Raw genomic sequence first — 26801 nt, forward strand, 5'->3', positions numbered from 1 at the left:
CTCACCCACCATGGGTATCATAGCATACTTCAGCGACAGGCCATTCAATCGGCTTGCTCCTCAGCAAGATCGGGATTTGAAACACACCTCAAAGCTGTCTACGAACAATCAGGATAAAAAGAAAGTAAAGGACAACTCAAAGTTGACCTGGGGAAAAAAAGCTATTTTCCAGCAGGTGTGCTCAAACTTTTGACTGGCACTGCACATATGTTGATCTTACATAAATAAATTACATTTTAAGGGAAAATGGTAATATATAATGACTGTGAAAAGGATGGGGAAAGTCATTTATTAAATTTCTACAAGAGCAGAGCTAGTGTTTGCTCAGATAATATGCTGTTTGTCATAAGCATAACTTGGAATAGGAAGGTAGGAGTTCAGAGCTTCCTGTCTCCGGGGAGATCCACCCCCCCACTGCCCTGTATGCTATGAACTGAATGCACTGAAGTATGCTATGATACCCATGGTGGGTGAGATTGTGATGGACTTGGCAAAGATCCCCAACTGTGTGATCGGCAAATCAGCCCCATAGCATCACACTGCCACCTCCACACTGAGCTGTGCTGTGAGAATCACACAGGCACAGCTCACATACTCACCATCTCTGTGTTCATGATCTTGCACATCGTGAGTTAACAGTTGTTTGCAAGTTGTTTCACGTTCCTGATCAAGCTGGAGTTCTTACCTAACTGAGAAGGTCCACTGCACCCCCTGGGCCAAGGGTGGGAGGATGGGGTTCTGCAGAAACCCCAATAAGGTGGCCCCTCCTCCACTCTGGTCCTTGACCTCTGCTCTCCATACAAACTTTGGTCCTGCAACATCACAACACAGAGACACACACACACACACACAACGAGATGTATATGAGTGTATGTACACGATCACCTGAAAAGGCGACAGCCTGCAAGCAGCAGCATGTTGTGGCCTAATAAATCGTGCACCGCAATGAAATAAATGGTGTTGGAAACTGACACGGTTAAAAGATCACCACTGCAAACCGTGACGCCAAAACAGCGTGACATTCAGTGTGCTCCAAGGTTTAAAAGCTGAGTAGGATTTTATTAGAAACACTTGATATCTCCAGTTTCACGGCTGTAGAACAGCTCGAGAACATCACCGAGGGACAGGCTCGCATTGCGTCAGTCCAAACGCGGTGAAAAAGGGCTGGTCCCGGAGACACGGCATCATGAAGTGGAACTCGCTTTCATTTTTCTTCCGCCCTGGGTGGTAGGGGGCGGATCAGTGGGCGATCAAGTGTCACCGGGACGGAGGACGTTGTGAGGTCGACGCTCGGTTTGAGATGACAGCGAAGGGATTTATGGCACTGGTGGCCGGAGACTATTTTTAAAAGAAAAGTAGCAGGAGTCCCAATTCCAGTCCCATCAGTTATCTTGAGTTACGTTCCACAGAGCGTCATCGGGGTACTTGCATCTACGATCGGATGGGTGCGACACGTCCACGGGAAGGCGGATCGTGCCGCGGAGAGCTGAAGCAGCCGGGACCACCCAACACGAGGCCACCGTTGTGCGTCAGGACAGACGGGACCACGCAGTGAGAAAAGCACCTAAAATACAGCAGCTGCCTACAAATTCAAGAGGAAACATTCATCTGTTCGGGAAAAATAAAAAAAAATAAAAGGAACGACATTCAATTACCAGGCGAGTTCTTGGGATTAGACGGGGATTCAGTTGTGTAAAGTATACACAAAGATTTCCCTTTCAAAGGCGACGAGAATACATTCCCTCTTCTCCCCATCTTGTTCGCTGTCAACTGACACTCCCAACTGCTACACCTCAGCTGCTGCGGGGCCAACAGGTGGCGCAGTGGTCAGGGCTGTTCACTACCCATCCAAAAAGCCCACGTTTAAATCTCATCTTTAGTACCCTTCATCAAGGTACCTATCCTGATTTGATATAGTAGAAGTTACCCTGCTGCGTAAGGGGGTAAATCACTGTAAGGGGCTTAGTCTACTGTAAACAGAGCCCAAAATGTATCTCAGTGTTACCATCAATGATTCCTTAAGGGTAAAAGGGCAAGATTTTTTAACAGAAGGCTTCTCAAGGCGCGGGGGGCTCTTGGTCACCCTCTATCTGAAATCCTCATCTCTTCACTTCCAAAAGGGTAAATTTCTTGAACATATCAGGTAAAGAATGTGACCCAAGGGTACAGCGGCGACTTCCGTCATCGAATTTAAATGGCAAAGAGCTGGTCTCGAGTCCTGGTACTCAACCACTGCGGCGCATCGGATCCCAGGGCCCCGTAACGAAGGCAGTGGCCGATTTTTCCATCACCAAAGGGTCTAATTTCGACAAAAAAATGTCTTCTGAAAAACATCCGCTCGCCCACGCAGAAGGTCTCGGCTCGTTAAAACGGAGACCGTGCAACCAGTGAACCGCTGCCTTTAATTAGCGAGTGACCGCCAGTGTCGCACCCATCTGCCCGGAGATCTCGGCCCCGCGACGCGGCGCCCTGCTCAGTATTCAGCACCCATTAGGCTCGTGTGTCACATCCCGTTGTTTCATCCAGTTGTTTTGAAATGCAGATGCTCCTCCGATTGATGTTAGCGGCACCCGGAGGTGGGGAACGGCTAGGCCGGGGGTGGGGACAGCGCAATGACACCATGAATTTCAGCCTTATTACTAGAACCGATTAAGTGCCACTTCAGCATGTGATGCACTATAAAGACTTGGGAAGAACAGCTGTGCACAAACTGCGCTCTTCCCTTGTTCTTGTCCTGGCGCCCCCCCAGCCCCCATGCCCATCAGTGGCTACTGATGACACGTCCAGAGCGGCAGGTTTGCGTTCAGACCAGTTTACCTCGCCACCGTGGTCACCCTTTCGCCAAGCGGCCGTTGGATCGACTAGGCACCCTATGCCCCGCCTCTTGTGGCCTAAAACAGAGGCGTGGCTTCCACTGTGGCTCTGCCCACCCCAGGGAGCACCACGGACAGTTGGCTCCCTCTGGTGATGAAGAAGGGGCAGGACCGAGGTGGGTGTGAGGCAAACCGGGCATTGAAGTGCAACGGAAACATGGTACCCCTCATTTTACCACACAGGCTGGTCTCTGCCTTCATATTTCAACACACTCCTATGAGGACAGCGTTACCGAGCCGCTCCTTCCATTCAGGGCAGCTGAATGTCATCCCTGTACAAAGTGTACCACCCATACATGCAGATGGTGCCTCTGGACTCGGAGGTTCTGGGTTTGAATCCCCTTCCTGACATAGTACCCTTGATCAATGTGTGTACTGTGCACTGAAACAGTACCCCGCTGTATAAATGGGTAAATCACTGTGAAGGGGATTATGTAACATTGTATGCTGCCTTGAAAAAATTACAAATTAAATAAATATATGTATGATGTTAAATACAGTCCAAAAAAACCACCACACATAAAGCGGTCAATTATGAAACTGCTTCCTGAACAGTTGAAAAAAGTGTTTTTGTCGAATGTACAGAAGGTATACCGATTATTCTTAGATATTTGGCTGGGAAACGTGTCTTCTTGCTATGGTCCACACCAGAAACTCATGTGGTCATCGTAATTTTGGAATTCTGGAAGACCTGGTTACTGTTCTGGAACTTCTGTTTGACAATGTTTAGCCCTTGTCCTCTTTGTACCTGCATCTTTGTGTGTGTGTGTGTGTGTGTGTGTGTGTGTGTTGTCTCCATGTACTGATTGTTGTGACCCAGTGCTGTTGTGTCGTCAAACAAACAAACAAATTAGCAAGTTCAGCAAAATGAAATGTTCCATGCAAGCGGCTTGACGGCTGTGCGCTGCAGCTCTGTTTGTTGGTTCACAGCTCTTCTGCTCTGCTGAAGAAGTTCATATCCTGAACTGTCTGCTGTTTTCAGGATGAAAAAAAAAAAACGCAAAAGCTGCGGGACATAAAACCGCCTAAGTATGAACATCGTGCATTTTATGCACATTTGATTTGCAAACAAAACGCAGCTAAACCCTTTGTTTCTCGTCTTGAGCTCCCGTTAGATAATTTATCGCGCGTCTTTTTTCCCGCGGTCCTCGTGTCAAACGGGCGCGGGGCCCGAGTTATGATGGACGACCGAGGAGTTTCGACAAGCCTGGACGTGACAAACGGCAGGGGTGTTGTTTAAATGTCATCACGGTCCGCCAAGACAAAACAGCCGCCGCGTTCTCGGCCCAATTTGGCTCGCGAGGCGTGACATATTAGTCACTGTCGGTGCAGCGCGGACGGTGGCGTCATCGTTCGCAACGCTCCCCGTTCCTCAGTTCCATCATGTCACCGTGGGCTCCGTGCTCTGGCATACATGGCCTCGCCAGCCAAATTCCGGGACGAAAAAACACACACGTCGTCACCTGTCCGACGAACAGATCTACAGGGAACGGCGGAGTTGCGTCTCCACTTGATGCCGACCGTCAAGCCAAAAGTCACGCGCAACCAGCTCACGTTATAAACCTCGTTTATTAATCGTTTGTTTGTTACGAACCTCGTGGTACGCAACAAAAACAGTAGCTATCATCATGAACCTGCCTGCAAACAATTTCTTGTAATCGCTCAGTGAATAAATAACAATGGCTGCTTCTGGCTCCGTTGTGGTGGAACGACCTCCCCCTCCCACTCAGAACTGCTGAATCTCTGTCCACATTTAAAAAGGGTCTGAAAACTCATCTCTTCCAGACTCACTTTGCTCATCATCTCTTAAGTTCATGTAAGGTATAACCGTTTATGCACCATAACTTTAAGATGATGCCAGATAAACCTTTGCACAGCTACTCCTGTAATGTAACGTAAATGTTTATATTTATCTCCAGAAAATAACTATTACTAGGAAGGTGATCAGGAATCGTCAATATTCGGATAAAGTTTTGTGAAGCTACTCGTGCGATGAACATTGGTTCATATGTGTCACATCCGCGAACGCACCGCAGTCAACGGCACCTGATGCCAATCAAGCGCCCAACGACAATCAGAGGGCTCGCCTTCGAAAGACCCTCCTCAGCCCCTTCGCTCTCGCGGAATCTCACCGAGACAACCGTCCCCCTTTGCGCTCCGGTCCCCGGCTTCGGACCGTCCGCCTCGTCTCCCGACTACGTCCGCGGATCCTCGCTCTCGCTCTCGCTCCGACCGCCGATCGACCGACTCTTCGCCGTCCCCGACAACGAGAACTCGCCCGACCCCTCGGTTCCTGCAAAACGACCCCGCGCTCGGGTCCAGCCGTCCCCAAGTCCTCGGTTCCACGTGACAATATGCTGGAAAGAAACAAACTAACTGTAACTGTACTTAATCACACGCCTACATCCAAGGGTCTCTTCCTGCTAATATAATGAGCACATTGTATTTCTATGAGATGTTCGTCGCTTTGAAGAAGAGCGATGTACATGTAAATGTAAATAACAAATACCATGAAATTAAAAAATATTTATGCATGTACAGAAGTACTTGCTTAGCTAATGATGTACATTGTTAAATTATCTAGAACTATTTACCCATTTATACAGCAGAGTAATTTATGGTAAATGCCTTGCTCAAGGGTACTACAACTAGCGATGAGATTCAAACCTACAACCCTTGAATCCAAAGGTAGCAGATTTCACCACCACCACACTACCAGCTCTCTCATACAGACAACCTTTACACTATATACACCAGATACACACCAGTATAGAGTGACGCTCTTTCTCTGTTTCACGCTTTCAGCCTTTCTGGGGCTGAGATGTCCAGGTTATGTGTGATATCGAGTTGCCGTAGACCCGTGCTGATGGGGGGCACCCCAGGTCACCGATCACCTCCATCCCATCCACGCAAGCCGTACTCTGATTTTCCAAGGACTCGGGGTAACACTCTAATATCCTGCTGTAGTGGACCAGCACCGCATGACCTCTTAATACACCTGAGCCCCCCCCAGAAAAGAGGAGCGCGAGCTCGCGTGAACGACCGCATGTTTCCACGTTTGTACGTCGGAAGCACAGCGCTGAACGGGAGCGCAGCTGCTCGCTGGAGATCTTCCGAGCCTAAAGCTGGCAAACGCTCAGCGATCCAACTGCCACATGGCGACCGAAGCCCGACACGAAGTCTGGGCCTCGGCATGAGCCCTGCTGTTGTACCCCTGAGAAAGGTACTTCGCCGGGATTGACTTGTGAACGCAGAGCCAGCTGTACACGCGGACGAGGGGGGGGTTGGAGCGCTTTGGATTTAGGAGTTTTGCAAAACAATGACGCGGAAATGCTCTGCAGAGTCGCCACAGCAATGTCGGGCACCCTGTGCTGGGGGTCTGCGACTGACGGGGTTCCGTTCCGACGACCTCATCACAGGTCGATTTCGTTTTTAGTGGCAAACCCCCTTATACCGTAGTTTATAAACCATAAGGATAATAAACAATTAACATGAGTGAATACAACATTGTATGACTCATTTCACACATTATTTGTATGTAACGAAATATATCAAATATACTGTATAACAAAGTCCTTTCATACAGTGTATAATAATTTGTATGTTTACTTGTAAATAATGCTAACATAGAATAATGATAATATATAAACACACACACACAGACTGAAACTGCTTGTCCCAAGCAGGGGTCACAGTGAACCAGAGCCTAACCCGGCAACACAGGGCACAAGGCTGGAGGGGGAGGGGACACACCGAGGACAGGATGCCAGTCCATCACAAGGAAGCCCAGACCTACCAGAGAGCAGGACCCAGCCAAACCCGCTGCACCACCGCACCCCCATTAAGTCACACGCAGTATGTTGTCATTTGAGAATTACCTGTAAAGTGGCAGGAATGGACAGCAGCACAGTAACCTGGACCGCAATGCAGTAATCTGGACCGCGAGGCCTAAAATTCCCTGTAAACCTCATGGCCCTTTCCGTAGAAAGACCGTAGAGGCAGAACTCCAGATTCATATATAGTACGGTATTTATATTATTATTGTTATTCTACATCAGTACTATTTCAACGTGAAAAATGTGTGAAGTTAGTGAACAAACACAACAAAGCCCTGTTATACAATGTAGCATTCATGAGTATTACATGTTTATATATTGACATGGTTCACAGCCTACAGTGTTGCTTCAGAGTACGTGAGACCTATAGGGGTGGTTATTATGAGTAAATGATTATGATTAACACACCTGACTCTGTTTACCTACTGGGTTTTTAACACCTGCACTACTTCCGTTTTACTACACATGATTTCCCCAAAAGAAACATATGGAACTGGTCATTACGCACTTATTCTGTCACATGAGCAACACTGATTCTCATCAAGGAACCATTTCATGGTAAAACTAAGGGATACAAGGGTTCCACATACTGTCAAACAGCTCTATATAATATTAAGAGATTCTCACTTAGATTTGCTCATTTAGCTGATACTTTTTCTCCGAAGCAATTCATAATTATTTACCCATTTATACAACTGGAGCAATTTAGGGTAAGTGCCTTCCTCAAGGGCACTGCAGCTGGAGGTGAGATTTGATCCTGCAACCTTTGGGTCCAAAAGCAGCAGCTGTAATCACTTCACTACCAGCTAACCTGAAAAAGCTCCTCATCAGTCAAGCTGCACCTGTGTACGTGGTAACCGCGGTAAAACACTCAAGGAAACCAGCCAGGCTGACGCCACTGAGGGGCAACACCTTATGGGTTCGAGCACCAAGTATTTGTCCCAAAACATCTGCTACAAGCATCTGATCCAAGTCATAACGCAGAATAAAACACTTGGTGCGGAAGTGAAATGTCAGAATAATGGGAAAAACGCTGCTGTACTCAGTAATCAGCCCACTGTATGAAAAATGGGAATGTATTTTCGTGTGTGTGTGTGTGTGTGAGAGAGAGCGTGCTCATTCGGGACAGCTCTTGTGCGCACTCCCTGACACTCGTCGTTGTGGAATCGATCGTCCGGCGAGGACAAAGCCACGTACGGTTGGTTAGCCGGTGCCCCCGTCCTCGCCCCCGTCGCCGTGCAGGCCGGGGCGGCGAGCGGCGCCTTAATGAAACTGTCACCCGCCATTATTCTCCAGGGGAAGCGTTCGCACTTGCACGCGTCACACAGGCGGCACGCACCCGCTCGAACCCGCAGCGGCACAAACATCCCACGGCAGAGAGGAGAAGAACGCCTCAAGGCGTGGCTCCGCAGGCAGACCGGTATCGGCATTAATAGGACACAAGTGTCACGACAACAAGTGTAGTACAAGGTGTGGGACATCAAGTGCAGCAGCCCGAGTGCAAACTTGGTTTCCCCGAAGTTTGACTCTGGTCGCTTCAGGTTTCCATTTCCAAAAGTCCCAACCAGACTGCTACGCTCTTCCACATCTTCCCGCTTGGGGGTCCCGTGCACGAAAGGTAAAGCACAAGGTTCTCGGTTCAGGCTCCGTTGCGGTGGAACGACCTCCCCCTCCCACTCAGAACTGCTGAATCTCTGTCCACATTTAAAAGGGGTCTTCAAACTCACCTCTTCCAGACTCCCTTCGCCCATCAGCTCTTGAGTTCATGTAAGGTGTAAATGTTCGTGCATCATAATTTTAAGATGATGCCGGATCAACCTTTACACAGCTACTCCTGTAATGTAACGTAAATGTTTATATGCATTTCAAAAAAAAAAATATTACTAGGAAGATGATCAGGAATCGTCGAGATTCGGATGAAGTTTTACGCAGCTACTCGTGTGATGAACATTGGTTCATATGGTGGAAAGAAACAAACTAACTGCACTTAAGAATCACGCGTCTGCAACTATGTCTCTTTCTCCTAATGTAATGAACACACTGTATTTTCTACGAGATGTTCGTCGCTTTGGAGAAAAGTGTCTGATAAATGCATACATGTACACTATGTGAATGTAAATGAAAAAACAACATCCCAGGTGACCGGCGCACATGGACTGGCTCGATTTCCCGAAAGACAGCTTCCCCCACTGTTCACCGTAGTAAAATCTACAGTAAGCATGGCGGCACAGCAGGTGGTACTGGTGCCCTACGGCACCTGCGCTCTGGGTTTGGATGTGGGTTGGTGTTCGAATCAGTTTGTGTCGAGTTCTCCTGTGTGCATGGGTTTCGTCCGGGTGCTCTGGTTTCCTCCCACAGTCCAAAGAGTGTTTCAGGTGGACTGGTGACTAAAGCGTCCATAGTGTGAATGTGTGTCACAACAAACTACCGTGTAGGTGTGTGAATGACGAGCGCAACACAGCATAGGGGCAGCTGGTAGTGTAGTGATGCATTTGGACCCCAACGTTGCAGGTTTGATTCCCGTCTCCAGCTATAGTACCACTGAGCACCGTACTTACCCTCCGTTACTCCAGCACGCAAAAATTATCCGAATGAATAATTGTACAAAATCACCACGTGGGCAAATGGTCAAATCTCTTCACTGAGGGAAATAGAGCACTGCTAAGGTCAAAGGTCACGCGGGTGTATTCAGGCCTCACGTGTCACACTTGTGCTCAGAGGTCTGATTTGAGAGAGACGGTTCCATCAGGAAGGAGAAGGATGACTGTACTGATTACGTGTTAATTTAGCTGACGCTCTCCTCCAAAGCAACTTGGAGGGTTTGGTCCCAATGGCGATTTACTCATCTAGACAGCAGGGACATTTTTACCGCATCAATTCATGGTAAATATGTTGATCGAGGGTACTACAGCAGGCGGTGTCATTCAAACCCGCAGCCTCTCAGTCCAAAGGTGGCGGCTCGAGCCAATACGCCACCTACCGCCCGATACGTTGAGGTACGTGACCCCTGCGGCCCCCAGGCGGCCCCCCGCTCTGCGACCCGTAATTTGACACACGGGAGAGGCAGAGGGAAAAAAAAACGTCGGCGTGGAGTCGATGCCATCGATCTACTGACATCGGAGGTGGGAGGCGCGCACAGCGCGCGATTTCAGCGTCCGCTCACACGCAAGGTGGAGGCGCGCGGATCGATGGCCATCGATGTTCTCCGCCATTAAGACACAAAGGCTCCCGTCTCCTCGTCGCGTCGCGGGACGTCACCGAGACGATGCTTCAGAAGCGAACGCTTGCGAACCCGTGGCGGCGGGAGGGGGGGAGAACAAGGCCGACGAGTCAACTTCCTGCGTTTCCTGTCTGCGTGGATCGCGGGCGATCAAACAGCGAGACGGGCGCCGCCGTCCGCAAGGTGCGCCTCTCGCCTCGGCTCAGTCCGAGCGATGAAAGAAAACGTCAGGTTTCCTCGGTTCCTTTGAAACCGACGCTTCCAACGAGAATAAATAAATAAAGCGGCGGAGTGACAAACCTGCAGGCTTCATTATCATTTCTATTTTCGGAAGGTAATTAAAACAAATCCAGCACGTTGTTAGACGTCAAAATTTAATTACCACGTTGACCTTTTCGCACCGGTGGCTATTTATTTTTTTGCATGGTTTTCGGCTCTAATTTGCGTCCACTAAGACAGACGCACCGTGAAGGGGGGTGGGGGCATGTGCGCGGGAGGAGAAGGAGTTTGCTGCCCCCTGGCTGCGGTGCCTTGAACCCGCAACCCGCGGGGGGTCTCTACGCGGCGAAATGGCCTTCGTCCGCAGTGATGGAAGGTACCTTCTTTTTTACACTTTTTTACTCTCCATGACAGTACGATTATCACGACTTGATAATCTTTTATTATATTATTCCCATTATGATATTCCTCTTTTATTTTTTACTTCACTTTTACACTTTTCCTTTATGCCTACGATACGGTCTGCTGTAGAAGTTTCCAGAAGACAGATCCTCTGCTACCGGTACTTTCCAGCGAATTTGGAGTGAAAGAGGGACCTTTTGGAGGCCTTTGTGTCTAGTTTAAGGAAATGAGACGGTCTTGAGGGATATAGCGACACGGGAGAAACCTGCAGTAGTAACCTTGACCAATGTACTTACCATGAATTCATAAGTAGAAATTACCCTGTGCATAATGGGTAAATCACTGCAAAGATGCATATCAAGTATTGTGAATAATCTGGGCTGAAGATTGTAAAGAAGACAAAGAGAAGTAAAAAATGTCTTCAGGTAGGTATCGTAGTCCAACTGTTCCGTTGGATCTACAACCTGAAGCAGTTTCATGCTTGGGAAAAACTTTACACACACACACACACACACACACACACACACACACACACAAAAAAAACAGCTGCCATAACCTCTGTGCATCCTTGCTGTCGTTGCCCCGTGTCACACAGCTGCTTACTGCCATTTCCCGCGGTACCACTCATGTATTTTTATCACCGATTCACAGCAATGACTGATCCTCTTTTTGAGCTCCTCTCTCACTCTGATCTGTAAAAAAAAAAGGCTGTGATTTACAGTTCACACAGCGGTGCACCAGAAATTACACCAGTACTGCACTCTCACACTGTACTTCAGCCCATCAGAACAGGCAGAAAATGCACCGTCACCACATGCTGTTGGATTTGCGGCACCCGTGACGGGAAGGGTAACAGTGAGCCGGCATCGTATTTAAAGGAGAGGAGACCGAAGGGCTGTAGGTTCGAGTCCCAAGGCAGGAATTGCCATTGTACTCTCTATCGATGTGCTTTAGTGAATATCCTGCAGGGTAGGAGCTGTGCAGTTACAAGCTGCTTTGAATAAGATAAACTCACTGGGACTACAGCAGTCACGACCAGGACCGTGATGGTCGGAAGAGGCCCGGCACGGTCAAGGCCACTCCGAGGACAGCAAAGGTTAAAAGGACTCGAGGTGCAGGACAGAAAATCTGATCCACATCTGGTGCCAAGCGCCTCGGTCCCAGTTTAGCGTGTAAATGAGTTGTCGCGTACGGGCCGGTGGGGGACCAGACAGCCCACGTGATGTCATTTCCCTGCAATGCAGCTGTTTGCATGTGCCCCCCACACAAGTTATCGCCGGATTACAGGCACTGCTGCCGTCACCACGATGAGTTCACATCACCCATCCTTAGCAGGAGTCAGCAAAAGACCACCACCCTTCCGAATTCCGAAAACCCAGGCTCACACGAATGACTTATTCAACATGGCCATCAAGCCGAATACACCGGAACAGAGCGTTAACCACCACTGCAGTCAAAACACTCATCCCCACAAAAGCGTATGAATTTTCAGTGTATTACTGTATGTAACAAGTGCATCTGACACTTTTCTCGGAGGCAGTTTGCAGTGTTACATTTGTACACCAACGTCTGCAAGCGCTTGTCCCAAGCCGGGGTCGCGGTGAGCCGGAGCCTAACCCGGCAACACAGGGCGCGAGGGAACACACGCAGGACGTGACGCCAGTCCGCTACAAGGCATCCGAAACAGGGCTTGAGCCCCAGACCCGCCACATAGTGGGCACTGGCTGAACTCACCACGCCACCCTGGTTTGTACACTCATTTACACAGCTGGGTAATTCTACTGTAACAATCTAGGGTAGGTTCCTCGATCAAGAGCAAAAGTAGGAGAGTTGATTCAAACCCGGGTCCATTGATCGCAAGGTGACAGCTGTCACCACTATGCCATCTATTGCCCCCGTTCTATATGTCAATCTGTATATATTATAAATTTTACTGTGCAAAGAGTCATACTGTGAAATACTGTAATAAAGTTTATTTATCCACATGAGAAAACGTCAAAGCCCTGAGCGCTGGTTCTTTGCTGAGGTGCGAGAGAGACATTCGGATGACGGGGTCTGGATTCAAGACCGTGGATCTCTCGGCCGCCTGGCCAGGACTCTGCTCTGACCATGTTGCTAAGCAACGCAAGCAGAAGCCGTGACCTGCTGTCACACAGCACTGCAAGGCCATGTGGGCGGGACTGAAAAGTCCGACACTCTTGGTCGTGGCACGCAGGGTGACACCGGCAGAGTTTTTTTTCAGTGATGCAAGGAATATTTTTCCAGGCGCATCATTTAAATGTATTCTTGCATCAGATCACCGTGTTTTAAACCACCACCACAGCAAGACTGAGAAAAATTAGCCTGAGAAAGACAGAGCACCTTCCAAATGGCAGTGTGTATCTAGAGAACTTTATTCGCTCGTCTGTTTGCAAACGGACAGGGAGTCACGATCAGAGACACAGGATACAGCGTCAGTGCTGCACCTGAATGTCAGCTCATACCTGCTGGCCAGACATACTGCATAAAGTACTGTAGTGCACACAGAACTGACCTGAGACCACGGCAGCAGTGCTTTCTGTGTGTGCAGGGGTGTGTGTGTCACAGTGCTGAAGTCCGCACACCTACAGCACCAGTGAAAAGTGTGAATCCACTTGCAGGGAACTTAATTCCACAAGGTATTTGGTTTGATGACAAAATGAGACGCTACGTCCTCCCAACTCATCTGCAGCAGCTCCCAGACGTGTAGGACACCTGCGTGTCGCTTTGCTTTCACTCTCCAGTCCACTTCCTTCAGGACAGGGGTCGCTCGTGTTGTCCAGGTGAACTCAAACTTTTGACGGCACTGCAAGGCCAGTGACACCAAAGACTATCCAGTGAAACACGGTGGAAGCGGTTCATGCAGCAGCGCCATTGCTGGGATTTGACTGTGGAACCTTCTGTTCTCGAGTCTCGACAGCATCTCAGCGCCTTTAATTCAAACACGTTTACTGAAGTCGAGCGGTTCTGTCGGACCGGTGCCGGAAAGTTACGGTGGGCTGATTTGCAGACATTTGTTCCAGACTGAGTAATCTCTGGCTTGGTGTTGGGTTCTTCTGCAGTGAAAGCGACAGATGAAGGAGGGATGGAGGCAGAGCGGCCGAGGGCCCGTAGGGAGACAGAGGAGAAGCATGAGCGGTGGAGAGAGCAACGCAGCTCTCAGCATGAGAAACTGTTAGTCACGATGCTCTATCTGTGTGTGTGTGTGTGTGTGTGTGTGTGTGTGCGTGCATATGTGGGAGAATGACATGGTGCTAGAGACACAAGTCCTATCTGTCTGAGTTTTTCGGTGCTGCCTGGGATCAGTTCAGTTACCCCTTCCGTTGTACCTTCATACTGTATGACTCCTTCATGGTGTGAGAACAGTTGGCCTTCACCTGGCTCCTGGGGCAACAAAGGGGGACAAATGTACACATGTATCTCAGCTGATGAACGCAAATGTGACCAGAAGTTGATCCATAGCTTGAAACTGTTTATAACCCTAACCTTCTACGTCGCAGTCTGTAATACTTAATAACAACAGCTTAATCCCCAAATTTATTTCCAGATTAGGTTCTGTTAAAACATCAGATAAAGCTAAAATTAAACGAAAATCTGCTGTACGACTTTGTTTGTTCTATTTTCATCGCAGCTCAAACAATGCAGGGTCTCGGTGTTCCTCTATGTTGGAAACATCGGGTGTGAAATAGGGTACGAAGTGCAGGGGATGCCAGTTTATTTTACTGTCCTTTATTAACATGAGGGAACATTAAAATATAAAAATGACTGAAAATAAAAAAAATATCTCAAATCTACAACCTCCTGTTCAGTGTGACGAGTGCTGTGTTGTGCAATCAGGTGCCACAGTAGGGTAGAGGAAGGAGATTTGAATTGTAATGGAGCACCGCAGGGAGAGAACAAATTAATAAGCGTTTCACCTTAAACGGTGACTGTGTGCGTCGTGGTGAGCTTCGACAAAACTGGCCACCAAGAAGTGACTCATGCATTACACAGACATGTTTGCAGTCAAAAAGTTTAAAAACAATACGAAACTATTTGCTGAGTAGTTTCTGTAAAAGTCTGAGATACAACAATGAATTAATAACGCGCAGAATTAAATGTGTCCGTAAATTTGCCCACTCCTGCTCCCTCTCCCACCACGGCAGAGTGAGAATTACTGTTATATTTTTATGTTCTCATTCTATCTAGTTTTTCAGTAGAAAAAAAAAAAGAAAATTGGATAGTGAAGAAAATTCAATAAAAAACTAACAAACTGGGGGAAAAAACTTCAGGGCATACCTTCAAAAAAGTGACTCGATGTTCATACCACAAGGTACACGTGTACTTACTGTGCTATTGGTGCCATTTATGAATTTCTTGTGCATGTGAATGCATTTACTGTGTTGACACCCAGCCAATAACTCTTTTTCTTATATGTTGCCCCTGATTCCACCCCCCCGCGCTGCATCAAGACCACCAATTTACTACGCTGGTTGCAAGACCAGCAAGTCTTTTCCATAAATGTTTACATTTCCTTCATGTTTGTTACTCCAAAGTCACTCTCCCCCAGTTTATTCACTTGCTTTTTTGTAAAAACTTTGGATAAAGTGACACAAAAAAAGTAATTTAATATTTCTGAATGATTGTTGACTCATTCATCCCACAAGTGTCAATCCACATCTTCTGGACACATTTAACATTGATTATTTACATGTAGGGGGCGCGGTGGCGCAGTGGGTTGGCCCGGGTCCTGCTCTCCGGTGGGTCTGGGGTTCGAGTCCTGCTTGGGGTGCCTTGCGGCGGACTGGCGTCCCGCCCTGGGTGTGTCCCCTCCCCTTCCGGCCTTACGCCCTGTGTTGCCGGGTAGGCTCCGGCTCCCCGCGACCCCGTATGGGACAAGCGGTTCTGAAAATGTGTGTGTGTATTTACATTTATTCATTCAGCAGATGCTTTTGTCCAATGCGACATACATCTGAGCAAAAGTACAATTTATGCATTACATTAAGAGAAGGAGACATAGCTGCAGATATGAAAGTCTCAAGCAAACCTAGTTTGTTCTCTACCACTTGCTGCACTGAGGTTCATCGTTCAAGTAGGTGCATAAGACACAAGATAGACAGATCCCGATACCCTCCCACAATGTTTTTTTTTTTTTTTTAAATATTATAAGATACACAATGATTATTACCTAAGTTGGTGGGAAAAATGCCTTTAAAAATTTATCAGACTGAAAAATATCTGTATGGTTTGTAAAATATGTCATGTTAAAACACGTAACTCTATATGAGGATAATATGAGGATGTGCAGAAGATGTCCATACAATCATTTCGATATTCTCCCTGGCAAGAGAGGAGTCAAACCTCGGTCCTTCTACTCCAAATACAGTAGCTCTAACCACGGTGCCACCTGCTGCAGAGCTGCGGAAATTAGGCATAATGGATAATAACGTTCTAAGAAAGATTCCACCTCCAAAATGCGACTCACTGAACCGGCTCTGAAACTTCAGCAAAGTCAGAGAAGCGGCTGAAATAACGGTCTGCGCTCGAGGGCGAAAGGCTCGGTCGCACCAGAGCATTTACAGCGGCTTCACGAGATGGGATTTCGCTTTTCTGGGATGAGCTGCGATCTGGAAACCGGCCAGAAACACATACCATCAGCACACACTCGTTAAGGCGATTGTCTGCCTGCTTTATTGAACACTTTACTCCACAAGGGCCCCGATACACACCGATATACGTATACTGAGAGTGCTGACTGGAACAGTAGCGCCTCTTTCGAACCGAGAAGCTCGGCACAAGACTGGGACTCCACGAGTCGAACGCCGGTGCAAATATTTGAGCGTAGCTCATAAGCCACTGTGTATGCCTTTAGAGTGCCGCTCAACGCAGCGTCTGTCCAGCCACATTTGTTTCAGATCGACGGTGTCGTGATGCCGGCTGGGAAGCCTGCTGGACAGAGACCGGTTTTCCTGTATTTCCCAACAAACACGGCGCTGTAATTTCATTCTCGAATGCATATCTTTCTGGTGGAGGCCGACAGGGCGGGAAGGGCGATGCGGGGCCGAGCAGACCTTGGGAGCGGGGATTCCGGCTTTCCTGTACGACGTACGGGGCCAGATGTTCGAACGGGGGTCCAAATGCTTGAAAGGGGCCAGGTGTCTTCAGATATTGGCAGCTGGCGCCCAAAGAAACCTCTGCAGAGTAGAATGTTTCTGTCTGCCATTCTGATTTGGACACCAAAAAACACATCTCTTGGTGAACCTAACAATCAAGGTGATCTGCATTACATTTTACAGCATGTAGCTATCAAAATTTTTCTTTTAAGTGTGCTCCAGGAGGACGGCTTCGGGATTAAGACTTGTAAATCATATCTGACGTGTTGCTGATGCTTGTAATGATTATCATAGTTGATTATCATTTTTTTTTCTCACAAATCATACTTCAGAACGTACATGCCAAAGCTGGGCTGCTCCTGAACTCTGCACTTGAATACGAAACATCAGTAGCTCAATCCAGCGTAGGGAACGTCTATGCTCACATCAGCTGAGCAGTAAAGCACAGTCTGAAACACACACATTTATAATAATAATAATAATCATCATCATCATCATCAGTAAACACTTGCCGGTGCAGGGTTGGGGTAGTCTAGAGCATACCCTGGAAGCATTATCGGACATTCAGCTGTCCGTTCTTCTCAGAGTAAGAAGAATTGAACCTGCACACCTCTGGAATGAAGATGATAATCTCTACCAAATTCCAGGTGTGGGCATTTGTTTGATCGAATATGTTCATTCATCATTCATCCATTAATCAATGATTTATCCAGTGGAGAGTTCCGGTGATATTTTGAAAGCATAGAGCGTGAGGCAGGGTACATCACGGGCAAGACACCAGTCATCACAAGGATGTCACACACACTCACTCACCCCGATGTTGAAAATCCTCCTGAAACCCATGTCTTTGGACTGTGGGAGGAAACCAGAGTGCCTGGAGGAAACCCACACAAACACGAGGAGAACAAGCAAACCCCGCACAGACTGAGCCGGATCCAAAGTGAGCAGCGTACATCTGGAGCGAAAGCAGAACTGGCAGTGCGGGAACACGTCTGCCTTCCTCTGCTTAAGCAGTCGATACGATGATTTAATCCAGAGTAAACATTTTTACACCAGACTATTTATGCACTGAAAGGAACACAGCTTCACCGCTTCATCATAATAAATTGCTTAGCAAGTAGTTACGTAAACGTCGCAAAGACTCTCTCGTTGCCAACCCATTACCACAGCTGGATACCTGCTGGAGAGACGCACATTAAGTACCATGCTCGTTCATGCAGCAACAACCTGAGCCTCAAACCTTCAGCTCGAACCTCAGCTTCCCCCCCTGCAGATGGCGTGTGGATAAACATGTGAAGCAAAGGGTGTACACCAGCACCGGGTTTAATGTTTCATCCAGGTGGGGAGTATAGTGGCACAGTGAGTAGCGCTGCTGTCTCACAGCTCCTGGGTGGAGCGAGAGGATGTGGGTTCGATCCCTGCTCAGTCTGTGTGGAGTTTGCATGTTCTCCCCATGTCTGAGTGGGTTTCCTCTCACAGTCCAAAGATATGCTGTTCAGGTTCACCCATATATGTGAGTGACAGAGAGAGTGTGTGTGTGTTCCAGTGATGTATGGATGAGTGACCCAGTGTAAGTAGTGTATTGAGCAGTGTAAGTCACTGTAGTGGATAAGGTGTGCGGGCTCATAACACTACATAGAGTTCACTGGAAGTTACTTTGGAGAAAAGCATCTGCTAAACAAACAAACATAAATGTAATGTAAATTCATGAAGGTTCACAGCTCTGGGATGCATCAAGAGCTGAAGAGACCCAAGTTGCTTGTGCACAAGTAAAAAGTTCTTAGAATGGTCTGTACCTGTGCACCAAAGGCAAGCGATCACATCCAAAACATGTTCACACGGAAGTCAGCAGAAAGAAAGAAAACTGATGGGTTGCAGGTTCAAGCCCCAGGAAGGACCTTGCTCTTCTTCTCTTGAGGAACCTACTGTACATTAATTAACCTACAATGTTAAGCTGCTTGCAACAATTTACTCATTTATACAGGTGAGTTTTTTTTTCCACTGGAGCAACTCAGGGTAAGTACCTTGCTCAAGGGTACTACAGCAGAAGGCAGGATCTGAACCTGCAACAGCGGAGTCGGCACACCCCTCAGGTGCACCGCTGGAGGAAGCACCTCAACGTCAAGTTAATGAAACAACACTGAGCATGGGAAGAAGAACCCAAATAAAAGCGTTTCACAACTGAGCTCAGACGGCTCTCACTCTACCTGGTAAAGACCATGTGGAACAATGTTTGCAGCCACTACCTTGGATATGGCAGCTAGTAGCAAAGTGGTTAGTACTGCTGCCTTTGGCTCTAAAGGTTGCAGGTTAGATTCCCACCTCCAGCTGTAGTATGCTTCAACAAGGTATTTACCCTAAATTACTCCAGTAAAATCATGCTGCTGTATAAATGTAACCTTCACATTGTAAGTTACTTCAGAGAAAAGTCTCTAATAAATGTGGAAGGTCCTGGGTTTGAATCCCAGCTCCTGCTACAGTACCCTTGATTAAGGCAGTGTTTACACTCCCCTGCCGAGTTCTCGCTTCTCCCCACACACACACTTCCTGCCGGTTGTTCACCCATCTGTGACTCTTCCTAACGGCAGCTTTCTTTGTATTTTTCCACACTTTGTTGACCCTAAGCTGAGGGCTCAGAGTCGAAGATGAGTCAGGGCTGTAGTTCAGTGTCTCGAGGCCCTGGGCACCTTCACTGCAAAAAGGCCAGAGATGCTACTTGATGCACCTCAAACTATCCCGATGGTAAACCACATGATTGACGGAGAAGCCGAAGCACAGAACTTTCTTAGGAAATGCCTGGAAATTCTGGTATCATGCATTTCAAACATAACACTGAACTTTTAACCACATTAAATTTCTGTCTCACAATCTTTATTTTCCCTTTTTTTCCTTATTTTTTCTGCCTTTTAAGTTTCCTCGCCCCTTCGGAGGCCCTAGGCACTAATGGGAATTCGGCACTGCCTTCGTTACAAGTGCTGCTGCACAGCCGCAAAGCGAGTGCAGCCGAACCGCGGCGTCTCAGAAGCCAGCGAATCGGAATTAATGCAAAGACATAAAAAATAAGGAGATGTCTCATGACGACTTGAGCTCAGCCTGTTCATTACCAGCTCGCCGTGTCAGAACTGGACGGGCAGAAAGACTCGACTCGTTCCAGAATGAGAGCGCGCGCACGCGTGTGTGTGTGTGTGTGTGTGTGTGTGTGTGTGTGTGTGTGTGTGTGTGTGTGTGTGTGTGTGTGTGTGTGTGTGTGTGTGTGTCCATCAAGCAACTCTGCAGTGGAGCTGAAGTCGCTCTGCCGGTCCACATTGACCGCACTTCCCTCGCTGTCAATTCTCCAGTTACGCAAACAGCAGCTGCTCAAAGTATTCAGATCGCACTGCTTCTTTACTTGTTTATGTGTCTATATATATATAAATATGCAAAAACTGTACTCCAGGGGAAATAAATAAAACAAAGAATAACACAAGAACACAGTGTACTGCTTCAGCGAACAGCACACAATGATCCTGGAGTCATGTGATGTATTCTTACAAAGAATTACGCCGTCTAAAAAAGTCATGAAAAACAGGCAAAATCTGACCAATACACTAATACTTTTATCATTTATGAAATATACAGACATAACATTCATTTCGCTGTTAAAGTGTGAAGAGAAGAAGAGAAAATCACAGCAGTCGACTGTGTCAAGTCTATAATTAGTGCTAAAGTTCACTTCTGGTTCCTGTCCTCCCCTGGGACGCAAAGTGAAAGAGAAGAGGATTGTGGGATTGTTTGTGGGTGAGTGGAGGAACTTTCGTTACAAAGACTGAGCTGCACATGGAAAAGTGTGCTAGAAGGGATGCTGGATGGTGGCGCGTAACAAGCTTGTGGTCAGTAATAAATTGACAATCGGTAACCAAGTCGTGGTTAGTAGCACGTTGGTCGTCAGTAATGAGGTGGTGGTCAGTAGCACAGTAAGGGTCATTAAGGAGGTTAGAGGCACTAATGTCTTTAATGAGTCCAAAACGAATTAATGTAATTAATGAAGTCGTGGCCAAAAATGAGGTAATTTATGAGGGTGTGGTCACCAATGAGACAATGGTAATTGTCTAGCATTGTAAGTCACCTTGGGTGGAAAAGTGTGGCCTCAATACTCCTGTACAGAGTTCATTAGAAGTTGCTTTGCAGAAAAGTGCCTGCTAAATTAATACATGTAAATACAAATGTAATTAATGAGGTTGTGCTCAGCAGTGAGGTAACTTAATCAATGAGGTTGTGCCCAATAATGAGGCAATGTTATTAATGGGGGGGCTCAGTAACGATATAATGGCAATTAATGAAGTGGCACTGGGTAATGAGGTAATGGCAAATAATGAGGTTGTGCTCAGTAATGAGGGAAGGCATCTCAAGCATAGAAGAAGAGTTGGAAACATGTCCTCAGACTTGTTCCACGGGGGTTATGCTGTGATTCCTCCACATTCACACTCCAGCGAGCGCTGCCTGAAAGCCACACTCTTGAGGTACTGAGCCGGAACGATGCCCCAAAACGCACTCCCAACACATTTCCCAACGGGCCTGGAGAGCTGGATTCTCATCCGCATTTTCGACTCGCCGTTGCTCAAATCATCGGTAATGGCCGTGATCCCAAACCCCGCCGTTCGCAGCATCGCCCGTAACCTGACATCCGTGGCCCGCGGAGCAGAAGCGGCGCCGCTGACAGCGCTGTGTGTCATTAGTCTGATTAGTTTCTCATTCGCACTCAGGCTCATTTGTCAGAAAATTTCACGTAAACATTCAGTGCATGAGAAACATAACTTTTTTTAAAGCAAGTTTCAGTCTGATCTATTCAAAAAAACAGATCTTTAAGGTTATTTAGTGACTTTTTTTTTTTTTTTTTTTAAATGTAGTGTAGCCACACGTCGACTGTAGGTAACTCAACAAACTGGTCATTGGTTGCTACACATATTTAAGTTCAGTTTCTTCAGGATACTGCTCTTGAACCTTTAAGTAAGGTTCATGATCTGAATTACTTCTGCAACATATTTACTACTACAAACAGTGTAAGCTCTGGGATCTGTGTTGTAAGTGTATAAAAGAACTGTCGTTACACCTTTAACACCATGTTTAACATATTGCTGACCTGCTATTGAGCCCTTTGCAGAGGTCCTCAGTTGGATATATTTTTATAAAATATCTGCTCATATGAGTAACTAGGTTGCATCTGGGCTGAGAGACTAGACGGTGTAAAAACTGTACTACCTGTAATACTCGTGTTCAGGGCAAACGGTAATCGTTTCTGTGCACCCCAGGAATGGAGCAAACACCCTTTGGACTTCTCTAGAATCTCAAGAAGAATAAAGCTACGAAAACATAAAATATTTTACGTATAGGTCAAGAACAAGGGAAAATGAAATTTTAATTAGTTTTTTTTTTTTTTTACTGTAATTATTTATGATAACAGGTATATACAAATTACACATGCACAGAACACACATTTATACTTTAACTTCCTAAAATGCACTGAAAACAACACTTATTTTCAAGACTGCAGTTCATTAAGGGACCAAATAGTTACGTAGTATATATTGCGAATGGCACTTCCATGGAAAATGTCACCTACAAAGGTGCAACATTTCAAAGATACGAGGACGCAATGCATCACACAATGTTTACGTAATAGAAGGATCTTGTTAAATTTTTACACAAAAATGTTTGTTATTAAGTAGGGTTTTTTCTTATTTTTTCCAAGGTTGGAATTTTTTTTTTTTTTTTTTTTTGTAGTGAAATTTGGTGCCCAATACCAGCACCCCTCGGCGACTGGAGAGGTTCCCCTCATTATAAAGCCATCGCTGTTAATCCCGAGGACGGGACACCCTGCTACCGGACTGCAGCGGAACAACATCGGGTTCGGCGCCACGGCAACATCCGGAAGCCAGGAGCAAAGGCGTGAGCTGTCGGCACAGATGACTGCCAGACATCAGCTAAACCTTGGAACGGTGGGCTTTGCGGAACATGTCTAGAGATGCACATCATGAGAGACCCACGTCCTTCATATCAAATACAGAGCTGAGGCAACAACCCTCCAACTACAAAGGAGTTAAGGAAGAGGACTGTTACTTCACTTCCAGAGTAAGGTATCCTGGGCCCGTCAGATGAAGAGAAATATAACAGACAATAGAACACCTTTGGGATGATATGATATTTCAGTGACAGAAAGCATTTCAAAGGTACGTATTAAATAAAAAAAATAAAAAAAAAAAAAAAAAAAGCTTTTAGCAGCTTCTTGAAGCTGCTAGTTTACATCTTTTCTGTTTTAACATGTAGACAAAATTATTTTTTCAATACAGGTAGTCCTCGACTTACGACATGTATACAACGAACAGTCCTTATGACCAGCTGTACTGATGACGGCGTCCCGTTAACCTCGTTACTTTAGACTTCCGACGTTTGGCCGCAACGTCTAAGGACAAGTGTTCCGTATTCTGCACGGTAACATCTCTGCTGCGTAGTGGCGACTGCATTGTGTTTTATGAAGCTCTTCCTTTGCGATTCCCTACAAATGGCTTTTCATTTAAAACTAGCTGGGTAGGGAAACGGTGAGTGTTCTTTCTAGTCATGTTCACAACAAATTCAGAAATGAAAGCGTGGCACGAGAACGTGATACTGTACTGTATTTATATTATTATTCTACATTATTCTAACATGAATAATGCGAGGGGGGTGCGGTGGGTTTGCCCTGTGCCTGCTCTCTGGTGGGTCTGGGGTTCGAGCCCTGCTTGGGGTGCCCTGCGATGGACTGGCGTCCCGTCTTGGATGTGTCCTCTTCCCTCCAGCCTTGCGCTCACTGTAATTGGGCAATAATAAGAGCTGTGAGCGGAGCACATTGGAAGGTTCAAAAAGTGAATTAGTGCAGAGTTTTATCCTTGTAGGAACATTGATACATGTAAACTGGGCTTTATTACCAAACATGTTCTTGTTCTCGTAATGAACTGCAGGGATATTTTAAGAAACAATAACACATTTGTGCTGAAATACTGCACAAACATTTCATAGACACTCATTTTGGTGTCACCCCCTCTGATGCTGTCAGTCTGCTGTCTCTTCAGCCAAAACCTCCTCCTTCCCCAACAAAATACAGTCTGCATCCAAAAAAACCACACAGACTCTTTGCAACCTTCTCATCCCTTCTGTGTCCCCCTCCACCTCCTCCTCCCTCTTCTCTCACTGCTGAAGACTTTGCTTTGTTTTTCAGAGACAAAGTCAAAGCGATCACTGATAATTCTCACCATCACCTGCCCGGTTCACGTTGGACCTCCCTGCGAAGCTAGCACAATGCCAGAGTATTGGCTGAATAAAGGTTGTATCTGGGGATGCTCATGGAGTTACGACGCGTGAACAGTTACACGGTAAATGAGCTGGAGAGATCTTGGCGAAGTGGATCTGGAAAAGGTGAGTTTTCAGACCCTTCTCGAATACAGACAGAGTTACAAAAAGAAAGCAGCAATCTGGCCGTCTCCCTCGTTTCTGTCAAACAAAAAAACGCACAAGCGGCTGTTTGGAGGCGCCACTTGTGAGGAGATCTGCTGCTTTGTCTCCAGAAGAGCCTGATTATTTCACTAATCTCCAGAACTCGGCCTTTATTTCCACTCCTATTATTTATTTCGAATGCGAGCCAAACGGGGACGTGTCTTTCGCGGCAGCGCTGAAAGAGTCCGTCCCGTCGAGCGGTTCGCCAAGCGAATTCATAACGGGAAGGTCTGGTGGTGGAATAAAATGAGAGCTCGATGGATCAGCGCAGGAAGAGGACCGTGTTGATCGTTAGTGCCAGAAGACTTAAAACAGGAGTGACGTTTGACATGTAGCCTCGTGCGCTACGCTTAATGGGATAACATGCATCTGTGTTTGGGGGGATTAATGCTACATAAATCCTGCCGGAGCACAACACTACAGCAGAGTTTAATAAGAAAGAGAATGTGATTTAGTGGGGGGGCAGCAGGACAGGAAAAGTACGGACTCCTCAGGACTGCGCTGCTCGAGAAGACTTTTAAGGACGTCACGGAAAACAAACAGGTGGGTGCTGGATCAGTTGAAGTCAGAATTGTCACGGGAAGCACAAATGACACGACTGCAGTTGTCACACCTTGATCATGTGGGGAGAAGATGGGATTCTCTCAAAAAGACAGCGGAGATCGGAAAAGTCGGCCTTTCTATGGGGCAGCTGGTTGCGTAGTAAGTAGAGCTGCTGCCTTTGGACTTAAAGAGCGCATGTTCGTATCTCACCTCCAGCTGTAGTACCCTTGAGCAAAGGCATTTACCCTAAATTGCCCCAGTAGAGCAAAGTAAATGTGTAAAATTGGTGGTGTAGTGGTTAGAGCTACTGCCTTTGGATCCAAAGACAGCGGGTTTGATCCTCAGCTCCAGTATCCTTGAATAAGGTACTTACTCTAAATTGCTCCAGTAAAATTACTCAGCTGTATAAATGGGTAAATGTAAGCTTCTTTGGAGAAAAGCATCAGCTAAATGAATAGGGAACTAAGAAGTGTCAGATAAGTTCTTCTATGTTTTACACCTAATGTATTTGGGGGCCAAAAGCTGAAATTGAACTGATTGCGTTTAAAATCAACAACCTGGCCATATGGAACATAAAGCCACACACTGATGTTGTACATCAGGAGTAGAAATGCCTTATTGTGAGAACTTGGATGTCTACTAAACAGAAGGTTGGATTCTGGATCTTACCGTCTCCCTCAACCCCAAATAACCGCAGTATCCCTAACTATTTACACAGCCATGTAATCTTACACGTACTGTGCTCAAGCATACTGCAGCAGGAGGTGAGATCTGAACCACCATCCTTCAGATTGCGAGGCAGCAGTGGCAGCCACTCTGCTTTCAGCTGCCCGAAACAAGACCGCCCTCCACCCCAAGAGGTGTTTGACACTCTGCGTTGAGATATGAGAGGTTTACCGTCGAACAAAATGCGGTGTCCCCCTTCTGACCTCGAACCCTTCCCAAGCCCTGAGACTCAACGTGCCGAGTGCGTCTCTCTTCTCCAGCGTGATCATTTTTGCAAGCGCGCTTAACAAAACCCACCTGTCTGTCGATGGTACGAGAGGGTGAAAGGCACACACGCAGCACCGAAATAAGCCTGTACTGCCATCGCTGCAGGGAAAATACGTCCAATGTACATTTAAAACTTTTACACTTTAAAAGGGCTAAAGCACATGAAGTAATACTTAGAGCCGTCACCTCGCATCTGAAAGATACGCATCCAAATCTGCGCCCCTGCTGCGGTACATGGGGGTATTTACCCTAAACTGATAGTCAAATTCACCGTGCTGTTTAAATGTCTTTTAGTGCACAAAAGTAACACTGGAAGCCAACTTTGGAGAAGAGCAACAGCGGACTTAATGAAACTAAATTTTGACTCTTAAAATTTAAGTCTTAATACATTTTCATTTTCACAGTTTGTTGTCAGCATGGAATACAGAACTTGAATGCACTTACCAGAGAGGCAAAAGCAGAGTACGTCTCCCGCTGCCAGACAAGCACCCTGAGAGCAGAGAGAAAAACACTTTGTGAGTTTATGCAAATCGAGCCATGCATCAGCTGGGCGCAACAGTACAACACCAACGTTTGGTATAAACAGAGACGGAATCAAACATGGAGCACTTTTGAAAACCGTGATTTTGAGATTCACTGAGGTTATGCGCACTAAGGGTGCCGCGAGGTCACGAGGAGGTAAGGAGGGTACGAGCAGTAAATTATGCAGGTGAGGGGTGAGGAGCGGCGGTCCTTTTTCAGCTCAGGACCCTCGTGGTGAGAAATCGGTTCAGCACCAAGGACAGCAACCACGTCCCGCTCACTCCTCGGGACCGGAGACTCGAGGTACCAACGTGTCACAACTTGAAAGCATCTGCCCATCGGAAGTCCAAAAGTCACTTTTATCACTAATAATACATTCCCATTCAGTTTCCATCTGCTTGTTCTGGTCAGGTAATTGTACTAGTAATACAAACGCCGTTATTTATGGGTTCTGTGACAATTAAGCAATTAAAACGTGTTGAAAACGACTGAAAATACAAATACAGACTACCCTCTACCTAAGTAAATTCGAATTACATAAATGCGGCTTTACATAACAAATTCCCGACATGCACGT

At 46.8% G+C, this 26801-nt stretch overlaps 1 long non-coding RNA gene across 1 annotated transcript in view; it reads right to left on the reverse strand.

The window, feature by feature from the left end:
• Positions 1-697: 697 nt before the first annotated feature.
• Positions 698-26801, reverse strand: part of LOC108937099 (uncharacterized) — a 42462-nt gene continuing 16358 nt past the window's right edge. The window contains exons 2-3 of the long non-coding RNA XR_001966325.1: positions 26147-26192; positions 698-812 (exon numbers count right to left, since the gene is read on the reverse strand). This is a non-coding gene — a long non-coding RNA (uncharacterized LOC108937099). The remainder of the gene's footprint in view (positions 813-26146; positions 26193-26801) is intronic.

Source organism: Scleropages formosus, chromosome 9 (assembly GCF_900964775.1).
Source record: "Scleropages formosus chromosome 9, fSclFor1.1, whole genome shotgun sequence".
NCBI lineage: Eukaryota > Metazoa > Chordata > Actinopteri > Osteoglossiformes > Osteoglossidae > Scleropages > Scleropages formosus.